This window comes from Tubulanus polymorphus, chromosome 1, assembly GCF_964204645.1.
Source record: "Tubulanus polymorphus chromosome 1, tnTubPoly1.2, whole genome shotgun sequence".
Taxonomy (NCBI): Eukaryota; Metazoa; Nemertea; class Palaeonemertea; order Tubulaniformes; family Tubulanidae; genus Tubulanus; species Tubulanus polymorphus.
The window spans coordinates 29238689-29250070 of record NC_134025.1 but is presented as its reverse complement, the minus strand read 5'-3'; positions in this window follow the sequence as shown (position 1 = coordinate 29250070).

Here is an 11382-nt window from a genome sequence, read left to right as displayed (position 1 = left end):
AGTAACCGTCAATTTTCCCATAAAGAACTTTTCCATTCGTGTACGAATGATTCAATGAAAACTGTGCCTACCATCGCATTGTTTTCCATCACTGCTCAACTCATAACCGTCGTTACATGTACAATAATACGACCCCGCTGTGTTACTGCAGACTCCACCATCCCCGCAGTTATTGGTCGAATCCGAGCTGCATTCGTCGATATCTGAAAGTAACCGTCAATTTTCCCATAAAGAACTTTTCCATTCGTGTACGAATGATTCAATGAAAACTGTGCCTACCATCGCATTGTTTTCCATCACTGCTCAACTCATAACCGTCGTTACATGTACAATAATACGACCCCGCTGTATTACTGCAGACTCCACCATCCCCGCAGTTATTGGTCGAATCCGAGCTGCATTCGTCGATATCTGAAAGTAACCGTCAATTTTCCCATAAAGAACTTTTCCATTCGTGTACGAATGATTCAATGAAAACTGTGCCTACCATCGCATTGTTTTCCATCACTGCTCAACTCATAACCGTCGTTACATGTACAATAATACGACCCCGCTGTATTACTGCAGACTCCACCATCCCCGCAGTTATTGGTCGAATCCGAGCTGCATTCGTCGATATCTGAAAGTAACCGTCAATTTTCCCATAAAGAACTTTTCCATTCGTGTACGAATGATTCAATGAAAACTGTGCCTACCATCGCATTGTTTTCCATCACTGCTCAACTCATAACCGTCGTTACATGTACAATAATACGACCCCGCTATATTACTGCAGACTCCACCATCCCCGCAGTTATTGGTCGAATCCGAGCTGCATTCGTCGATATCTGAAAGTAACCGTCAATTTTCCCATAAAGAACTTTTCCATTCGTGTACGAATGATTCAATGAAAACTGTGCCTACCATCGCATTGTTTTCCATCACTGCTCAACTCATAACCGTCGTTACATGTACAATAATACGACCCCGCTGTGTTACTGCAGACTCCACCATCCCCGCAGTTATTGGTCGAATCCGAGCTGCATTCGTCGATATCTGAAAGTAACCGTCAATTTTCCCATAAAGAACTTTTCCATTCGTGTACGAATGATTCAATGAAAACTGTGCCTACCATCGCATTGTTTTCCATCACTGCTCAACTCATAACCGTCGTTACATGTACAATAATACGACCCCGCTGTATTACTGCAGACTCCACCATCCCCGCAGTTATTGGTCGAATCCGAGCTGCATTCGTCGATATCTGAAAGTAACCGTCAATTTTCCCATAAAGAACTTTTCCATTCGTGTACGAATGATTCAATGAAAACTGTGCCTACCATCGCATTGTTTTCCATCACTGCTCAACTCATAACCGTCGTTACATGTACAATAATACGACCCCGCTGTATTACTGCAGACTCCACCATCCCCGCAGTTATTGGTCGAATCCGAGCTGCATTCGTCGATATCTGAAAGTAACCGTCAATTTTCCCATAAAGAACTTTTCCATTCGTGTACGAATGATTCAATGAAAACTGTGCCTACCATCGCATTGTTTTCCATCACTGCTCAACTCATAACCGTCGTTACATGTACAATAATACGACCCCGCTGTATTACTGCAGACTCCACCATCCCCGCAGTTATTGGTCGAATCCGAGCTGCATTCGTCGATATCTGAAAGTAACCGTCAATTTTCCCATAAAGAACTTTTCCATTCGTGTACGAATGATTCAATGAAAACTGTGCCTACCATCGCATTGTTTTCCATCACTGCTCAACTCATAACCGTCGTTACATGTACAATAATACGACCCCGCTGTATTACTGCAGACTCCACCATCCCCGCAGTTATTGGTCGAATCCGAGCTGCATTCGTCGATATCTGAAAGTAACCGTCAATTTTCCCATAAAGAACTTTTCCATTCGTGTACGAATGATTCAATGAAAACTGTGCCTACCATCGCATTGTTTTCCATCACTGCTCAACTCATAACCGTCGTTACATGTACAATAATACGACCCCGCTGTATTACTGCAGACTCCACCATCCCCGCAGTTATTGGTCGAATCCGAGCTGCATTCGTCGATATCTGAAAGTAACCGTCAATTTTCCCATAAAGAACTTTTCCATTCGTGTACGAATGATTCAATGAAAACTGTGCCTACCATCGCATTGTTTTCCATCACTGCTCAACTCATAACCGTCGTTACATGTACAATGATACGACCCCGCTGTATTACTGCAGACTCCACCATCCCCGCAGTTATTGGTCGAATCCGAGCTGCATTCGTCGATATCTGAAAGTAACCGTCAATTTTCCCATTAAGAACTTTTCCATTCGTGTACGAATGATTCAATGAAAACTGTGCCTACCATCGCATTGTTTTCCATCACTGCTCAACTCATAACCGTCGTTACATGTACAATGATACGACCCCGCTGTATTACTGCAGACTCCACCATCCCCGCAGTTATTGGTCGAATCCGAGCTGCATTCGTCGATATCTGAAAGTAACCGTCAATTTTCCCATAAAGAACTTTTCCATTCGTGTACGAATGATTCAATGAAAACTGTGCCTACCATCGCATTGTTTTCCATCACCGCTCAACTCATAACCGTCGTTACATGTACAATAATACGACCCCGCTGTATTACTGCAGACTCCACCATCCCCGCAGTTATTGGTCGAATCCGAGCTGCATTCGTCGATATCTGAAAGTAACCGTCAATTTTCCCATAAAGAACTTTTCCATTCGTGTACGAATGATTCAATGAAAACTGTGCCTACCATCGCATTGTTTTCCATCACCGCTCAACTCATAACCGTCGTTACATGTACAATAATACGACCCCGCTGTATTACTGCAGACTCCACCATCCCCGCAGTTATTGGTCGAATCCGAGCTGCATTCGTCGATATCTGAAAGTAACCGTCAATTTTCCCATAAAGAACTTTTCCATTCGTGTACGAATGATTCAATGAAAACTGTGCCTACCATCACATTGTTTTCCATCACTGCTCAACTCATAACCGTCGTTACATGTACAATAATACGACCCCGCTGTATTACTGCAGACTCCACCATCCCCGCAGTTATTGGTCGAATCCGAGCTGCATTCGTCGATATCTGAAAGTAACCGTCAATTTTCCCATAAAGAACTTTTCCATTCGTGTACGAATGATTCAATGAAAACTGTGCCTACCATCGCATTGTTTTCCATCACTGCTCAACTCATAACCGTCGTTACATGTACAATAATACGACCCCGCTGTATTACTGCAGACTCCACCATCCCCGCAGTTATTGGTCGAATCCGAGCTGCATTCGTCGATATCTGAAAGTAACCGTCAATTTTCCCATAAAGAACTTTTCCATTCGTGTACGAATGATTCAATGAAAACTGTGCCTACCATCGCATTGTTTTCCATCACTGCTCAACTCATAACCGTCGTTACATGTACAATAATACGACCCCGCTGTATTACTGCAGACTCCACCATTCCCGCAGTTATTGGTCGAATCCGAGCTGCATTCGTCGATATCTGAAAGTAACCGTCAATTTTCCCATAAAGAACTTTTCCATTCGTGTACGACTGATTCAATGAAAACTCTGCCTACCATCGCATTGTTTTCCATCACTGCTCAACCCATAACCGTCGTTGCATGTACAATAATACGACCCCGCTGTATTACTGCAGACTCCACCATCCCCGCAGTTATTGGTCGAATCCGAGCTGCATTCGTCGATATCTGAAAGTAACCGTCAATTTTCCCATAAAGAACTTTTCCATTCGTGTACGAATGATTCAATGAAAACTGTGCCTACCATCGCATTGTTTTCCATCACTGCTCAACTCATAACCGTCGTTACATGTACAATAATACGACCCCGCTGTATTACTGCAGACTCCACCATCCCCGCAGTTATTGGTCGAATCCGAGCTGCATTCGTCGATATCTGAAAGTAACCGTCAATTTTCCCATAAAGAACTTTTCCATTCGTGTACGAATGATTCAATGAAAACTGTGCCTACCATCGCATTGTTTTCCATCACTGTTCAACTCATAACCGTCGTTACATGTACAATAATACGACCCCGCTGTATTACTGCAGACTCCACCATCCCCGCAGTTATTGGTCGAATCCGAGCTGCATTCGTCGATATCTGAAAGTAACCGTCAATTTTCCCATAAAGAACTTTTCCATTCGTGTACGAATGATTCAATGAAAACTGTGCCTACCATCGCATTGTTTTCCATCACTGCTCAACTCATAACCGTCGTTACATGTACAATAATACGACCCCGCTGTATTACTGCAGACTCCACCATCCCCGCAGTTATTGGTCGAATCCGAGCTGCATTCGTCGATATCTGAAAGTAACCGTCAATTTTCCCATAAAGAACTTTTCCATTCGTGTACGAATTATTCAATGAAAACTGTGCCTACCATCGCATTGTTTTCCATCACTGCTCAACTCATAACCGTCGTTACATGTACAATAATACGACCCCGCTGTATTACTGCAGACTCCACCATCCCCGCAGTTATTGGTCGAATCCGAGCTGCATTCGTCGATATCTGAAAGTAACCGTCAATTTTCTCATAAAGAACTTTTCCATTCGTGTACGAATGATTCAATGAAAACTGTGCCTACCATCGCATTGTTTTCCATCACTGCTCAACTCATAACCGTCGTTACATGTACAATAATACGACCCCGCTGTATTACTGCAGACTCCACCATCCCCGCAGTTATTGGTCGAATCCGAGCTGCATTCGTTGATATCTGAAAGTAACCGTCAATTTTCCCATAAAGAACTTTTCCATTCGTGTACGAATGATTCAATGAAAACTGTGCCTACCATCGCATTGTTTTCCATCACTGCTCAACTCATAACCGTCGTTACATGTACAATAATACGACCCCGCTGTATTACTGCAGACTCCACCATCCCCGCAGTTATTGGTCGAATCCGAGCTGCATTCGTCGATATCTGAAAGTAACCGTCAATTTTCCCATAAAGAACTTTTCCATTCGTGTACGAATGATTCAATGAAAACTGTGCCTACCATCGCATTGTTTTCCATCCCTGCTCAACTCATAACCGTCGTTACATGTACAATAATACGACCCCGCTGTATTACTGCAGACTCCACCATCCCCGCAGTTATTGGTCGAATCCGAGCTGCATTCGTCGATATCTGAAAGTAACCGTCAATTTTCCCATAAAGAACTTTTCCATTCGTGTACGAATGATTCAATGAAAACTGTGCCTACCATCGCATTGTTTTCCATCACTGCTCAACTCATAACCGTCGTTACATGTACAATAATACGACCCCGCTGTATTACTGCAGACTCCACCATCCCCGCAGTTATTGGTCGAATCCGAGCTGCATTCGTCGATATCTGAAAGTAACCGTCAATTTTCCCATAAAGAACTTTTCCATTCGTGTACGAATGATTCAATGAAAACTGTGCCTACCATCGCATTGTTTTCCATCACTGCTCAACTCATAACCGTCGTTACATGTACAATAATACGACCCCGCTGTATTACTGCAGACTCCACCATCCCCGCAGTTATTGGTCGAATCCGAGCTGCATTCGTCGATATCTGAAAGTAACCGTCAATTTTCCCATAAAGAACTTTTCCATTCGTGTACGAATGATTCAATGAAAACTGTGCCTACCATCGCATTGTTTTCCATCACTGCTCAACTCATAACCGTCGTTACATGTACAATAATACGACCCCGCTGTATTACTGCAGACTCCACCATCCCCGCAGTTATTGGTCGAATCCGAGCTGCATTCGTCGATATCTGAAAGTAACCGTCAATTTTCCCATAAAGAACTTTTCCATTCGTGTACGAATGATTCAATGAAAACTGTGCCTACCATCGCATTGTTTTCCATCACTGCTCAACTCATAACCGTCGTTACATGTACAATAATACGACCCCGCTGTATTACTGCAGACTCCACCATCCCCGCAGTTATTGGTCGAATCCGAGCTGCATTCGTCGATATCTGAAAGTAACCGTCAATTTTCCCATAAAGAACTTTTCCATTCGTGTACGAATGATTCAATGAAAACTGTGCCTACCATCGCATTGTTTTCCATCACTGCTCAACTCATAACCGTCGTTACATGTACAATAATACGACCCCGCTGTATTACTGCAGACTCCACCATCCCCGCAGTTATTGGTCGAATCCGAGCTGCATTCGTCGATATCTGAAAGTAACCGTCAATTTTCCCATAAAGAACTTTTCCATTCGTGTACAATTGGTTCAATGAAAACTGTGCCTACCATCGCATTGTTTTCCATCACTGCTCAACTCATAACCGTCGTTACATGTACAATAATACGACCCCGCTGTATTACTGCAGACTCCACCATCCCCGCAGTTATTGGTCGAATCCGAGCTGCATTCGTCGATATCTGAAAGTAACCGTCAATTTTCCCATAAAGAACTTTTCCATTCGTGTACGAATGGTTCAATGAAAACTGTGCCTACCATCGCATTGTTTTCCATCACTGCTCAACTCATAACCGTCGTTACATGTACAATAATACGACCCCGCTGTATTACTGCAGACTCCACCGTCCCCGCAGTTATTGGTCGAATCCGAGCTGCATTCGTCGATATCTGAAAGTAACCGTCAATTTTCCCATAAAGAACTTTTCCATTCGTGTACGAATGATTCAATGAAAACTGTGCCTACCATCGCATTGTTTTCCATCACTGCTCAACTCATAACCGTCGTTACATGTACAATAATACGACCCCGCTGTATTACTGCAGACTCCACCATCCCCGCAGTTATTGGTCGAATCCGAGCTGCATTCGTCGATATCTGAAAGTAACCGTCAATTTTCCCATAAAGAACTTTTCCATTCGTGTACGAATGATTCAATGAAAACTGTGCCTACCATCGCATTGTTTTCCATCACTGCTCAACTCATAACCGTCGTTACATGTACAATAATACGACCCCGCTGTATTACTGCAGACTCCACCATCCCCGCAGTTATTGGTCGAATCCGAGCTGCATTCGTCGATATCTGAAAGTAACCGTCAATTTTCCCATAAAGAACTTTTCCATTCGTGTACGAATGATTCAATGAAAACTGTGCCTACCATCGCATTGTTTTCCATCACTGCTCAACTCATAACCGTCGTTACATGTACAATAATACGACCCCGCTGTATTACTGCAGACTCCACCATCCCCGCAGTTATTGGTCGAATCCGAGCTGCATTCGTCGATATCTGAAAGTAACCGTCAATTTTCCCATAAAGAACTTTTCCATTCGTGTACGAATGATTCAATGAAAACTGTGCCTACCATCGCATTGTTTTCCATCACTGCTCAACTCATAACCGTCGTTACATGTACAATAATACGACCCCGCTGTATTACTGCAGACTCCACCATCCCCGCAGTTATTGGTCGAATCCGAGCTGCATTCGTCGATATCTGAAAGTAACCGTCAATTTTCCCATAAAGAACTTTTCCATTCGTGTACGAATGATTCAATGAAAACTGTGCCTACCATCGCATTGTTTTCCATCACTGCTCAACTCATAACCGTCGTTACATGTACAATAATACGACCCCGCTGTATTACTGCAGACTCCACCATCCCCGCAGTTATTGGTCGAATCCGAGCTGCATTCGTCGATATCTGAAAGTAACCGTCAATTTTCCCATAAAGAACTTTTCCATTCGTGTACGAATGATTCAATGAAAACTGTGCCTACCATCGCATTGTTTTCCATCACTGCTCAACTCATAACCGTCGTTACATGTACAATAATACGACCCCGCTGTATTACTGCAGACTCCACCATCCCCGCAGTTATTGGTCGAATCCGAGCTGCATTCGTCGATATCTGAAAGTAACCGTCAATTTTCCCATAAAGAACTTTTCCATTCGTGTACGAATGGTTCAATGAAAACTGTGCCTACCATCGCATTGTTTTCCATCACTGCTCAACTCATAACCGTCGTTACATGTACAATAATACGACCCCGCTGTATTACTGCAGACTCCACCATCCCCGCAGTTATTGGTCGAATCCGAGCTGCATTCGTCGATATCTGAAAGTAACCGTCAATTTTCCCATAAAGAACTTTTCCATTCGTGTACGAATGGTTCAATGAAAACTGTGCCTACCATCGCATTGTTTTCCATCACTGCTCAACTCATAACCGTCGTTACATGTACAATAATACGACCCCGCTGTATTACTGCAGACTCCACCGTCCCCGCAGTTATTGGTCGAATCCGAGCTGCATTCGTCGATATCTGAAAGTAACCGTCAATTTTCCCATAAAGAACTTTTCCATTCGTGTACGAATGATTCAATGAAAACTGTGCCTACCATCGCATTGTTTTCCATCACTGCTCAACTCATAACCGTCGTTACATGTACAATAATACGACCCCGCTGTATTACTGCAGACTCCACCATCCCCGCAGTTATTGGTCGAATCCGAGCTGCATTCGTCGATATCTGAAAGTAACCGTCAATTTTCCCATAAAGAACTTTTCCATTCGTGTACGAATGATTCAATGAAAACTGTGCCTACCATCGCATTGTTTTCCATCACTGCTCAACTCATAACCGTCGTTACATGTACAATAATACGACCCCGCTGTATTACTGCAGACTCCACCATCCCCGCAGTTATTGGTCGAATCCGAGCTGCATTCGTCGATATCTGAAAGTAACCGTCAATTTTCCCATAAAGAACTTTTCCATTCGTGTACGAATGATTCAATGAAAACTGTGCCTACCATCGCATTGTTTTCCATCACTGCTCAACTCATAACCGTCGTTACATGTACAATAATACGACCCCGCTGTATTACTGCAGACTCCACCATCCCCGCAGTTATTGGTCGAATCCGAGCTGCATTCGTCGATATCTGAAAGTAACCGTCAATTTTCCCATAAAGAACTTTTCCATTCGTGTACGAATGATTCAATGAAAACTGTGCCTACCATCGCATTGTTTTCCATCACTGCTCAACTCATAACCGTCGTTACATGTACAATGATACGACCCCGCTGTATTACTGCAGACTCCACCATCCCCGCAGTTATTGGTCGAATCCGAGCTGCATTCGTCGATATCTGAAAGTAACCGTCAATTTTCCCATAAAGAACTTTTCCATTCGTGTACGAATGATTCAATGAAAACTGTGCCTACCATCGCATTGTTTTCCATCACTGCTCAACTCATAACCGTCGTTACATGTACAATGATACGACCCCGCTGTATTACTGCAGACTCCACCATCCCCGCAGTTATTGGTCGAATCCGAGCTGCATTCGTCGATATCTGAAAGTAACCGTCAATTTTCCCATAAAGAACTTTTCCATTCGTGTACGAATGATTCAATGAGAACTGTGCCTACCATCGCATTGTTTTCCATCACTGCTCAACTCATAACCGTCGTTACATGTACAATGATACGACCCCGCTGTATTACTGCAGACTCCACCATCCCCGCAGTTATTGGTCGAATCCGAGCTGCATTCGTCGATATCTGAAAGTAACCGTCAATTTTCCCATAAAGAACTTTTCCATTCGTGTACGAATGATTCAATGAAAACTGTGCCTACCATCGCATTGTTTTCCATCACTGCTCAACTCATAACCGTCGTTACATGTACAATAATACGACCCCGCTGTATTACTGCAGACTCCACCGTCCCCGCAGTTATTGGTCGAATCCGAGCTGCATTCGTCGATATCTGAAAGTAACCGTCAATTTTCCCATAAAGAACGTTTCCATTCGTGTACGAATGATTCAATGAAAACTGTGCCTACCATCGCATTGTTTTCCATCACTGCTCAACTCATAACCGTCGTTACATGTACAATAATACGACCCCGCTGTATTACTGCAGACTCCACCGTCCCCGCAGTTATTGGTCGAATCCGAGCTGCATTCGTCGATATCTGAAAGTAACCGTCAATTTTCCCATAAAGAACGTTTCCATTCGTGTACGAATGATTCAATGAAAACTGTGCCTACCATCGCATTGTTTTCCATCACTGCTCAACTCATAACCGTCGTTACATGTACAATAATACGACCCCGCTGTATTACTGCAGACTCCACCGTCCCCGCAGTTATTGGTCGAATCCGAGCTGCATTCGTCGATATCTGAAAGTAACCGTCAATTTTCCCATAAAGAACTTTTCCATTCGTGTACGAATGATTCAATGAAAACTGTGCCTACCATCGCATTGTTTTCCATCACTGCTCAACTCATAACCGTCGTTACATGTACAATAATACGACCCCGCTGTATTACTGCAGACTCCACCGTCCCCGCAGTTATTGGTCGAATCCGAGCTGCATTCGTCGATATCTGAAAGTAACCGTCAATTTTCCCATAAAGAACTTTTCCATTCGTGTACGAATGATTCAATGAAAACTGTGCCTACCATCGCATTGTTTTCCATCACTGCTCAACTCATAACCGTCGTTACATGTACAATAATACGACCCCGCTGTATTACTGCAGACTCCACCGTCCCCGCAGTTATTGGTCGAATCCGAGCTGCATTCGTCGATATCTGAAAGTAACCGTCAATTTTCCCATAAAGAACTTTTCCATTCGTGTACGAATGATTCAATGAAAACTGTGCCTACCATCGCATTGTTTTCCATCACTGCTCAACTCATAACCGTCGTTACATGTACAATAATACGACCCCGCTGTATTACTGCAGACTCCACCATCCCCGCAGTTATTGGTCGAATCCGAGCTGCATTCGTCGATATCTGAAAGTAACCGTCAATTTTCCCATAAAGAACTTTTCCATTCGTGTACGAATGATTCAATGAAAACTGTGCCTACCATCGCATTGTTTTCCATCACTGCTCAACTCATAACCGTCGTTACATGTACAATAATACGACCCCGCTGTATTACTGCAGACTCCACCATCCCCGCAGTTATTGGTCGAATCCGAGCTGCATTCGTCGATATCTGAAAGTAACCGTCAATTTTCCCATAAAGAACTTTTCCATTCGTGTACGAATGATTCAATGAAAACTGTGCCTACCATCGCATTGTTTTCCATCACTGCTCAACTCATAACCGTCGTTACATGTACAATAATACGACCCCGCTGTATTACTGCAGACTCCACCATCCCCGCAGTTATTGGTCGAATCCGAGCTGCATTCGTCGATATCTGAAAGTAACCGTCAATTTTCCCATAAAGAACTTTTCCATTCGTGTACGAATGATTCAATGAAAACTGTGCCTACCATCGCATTGTTTTCCATCACTGCTCAACTCATAACCGTCGTTACATGTACAATAATACGACCCCGCTGTATTACTGCA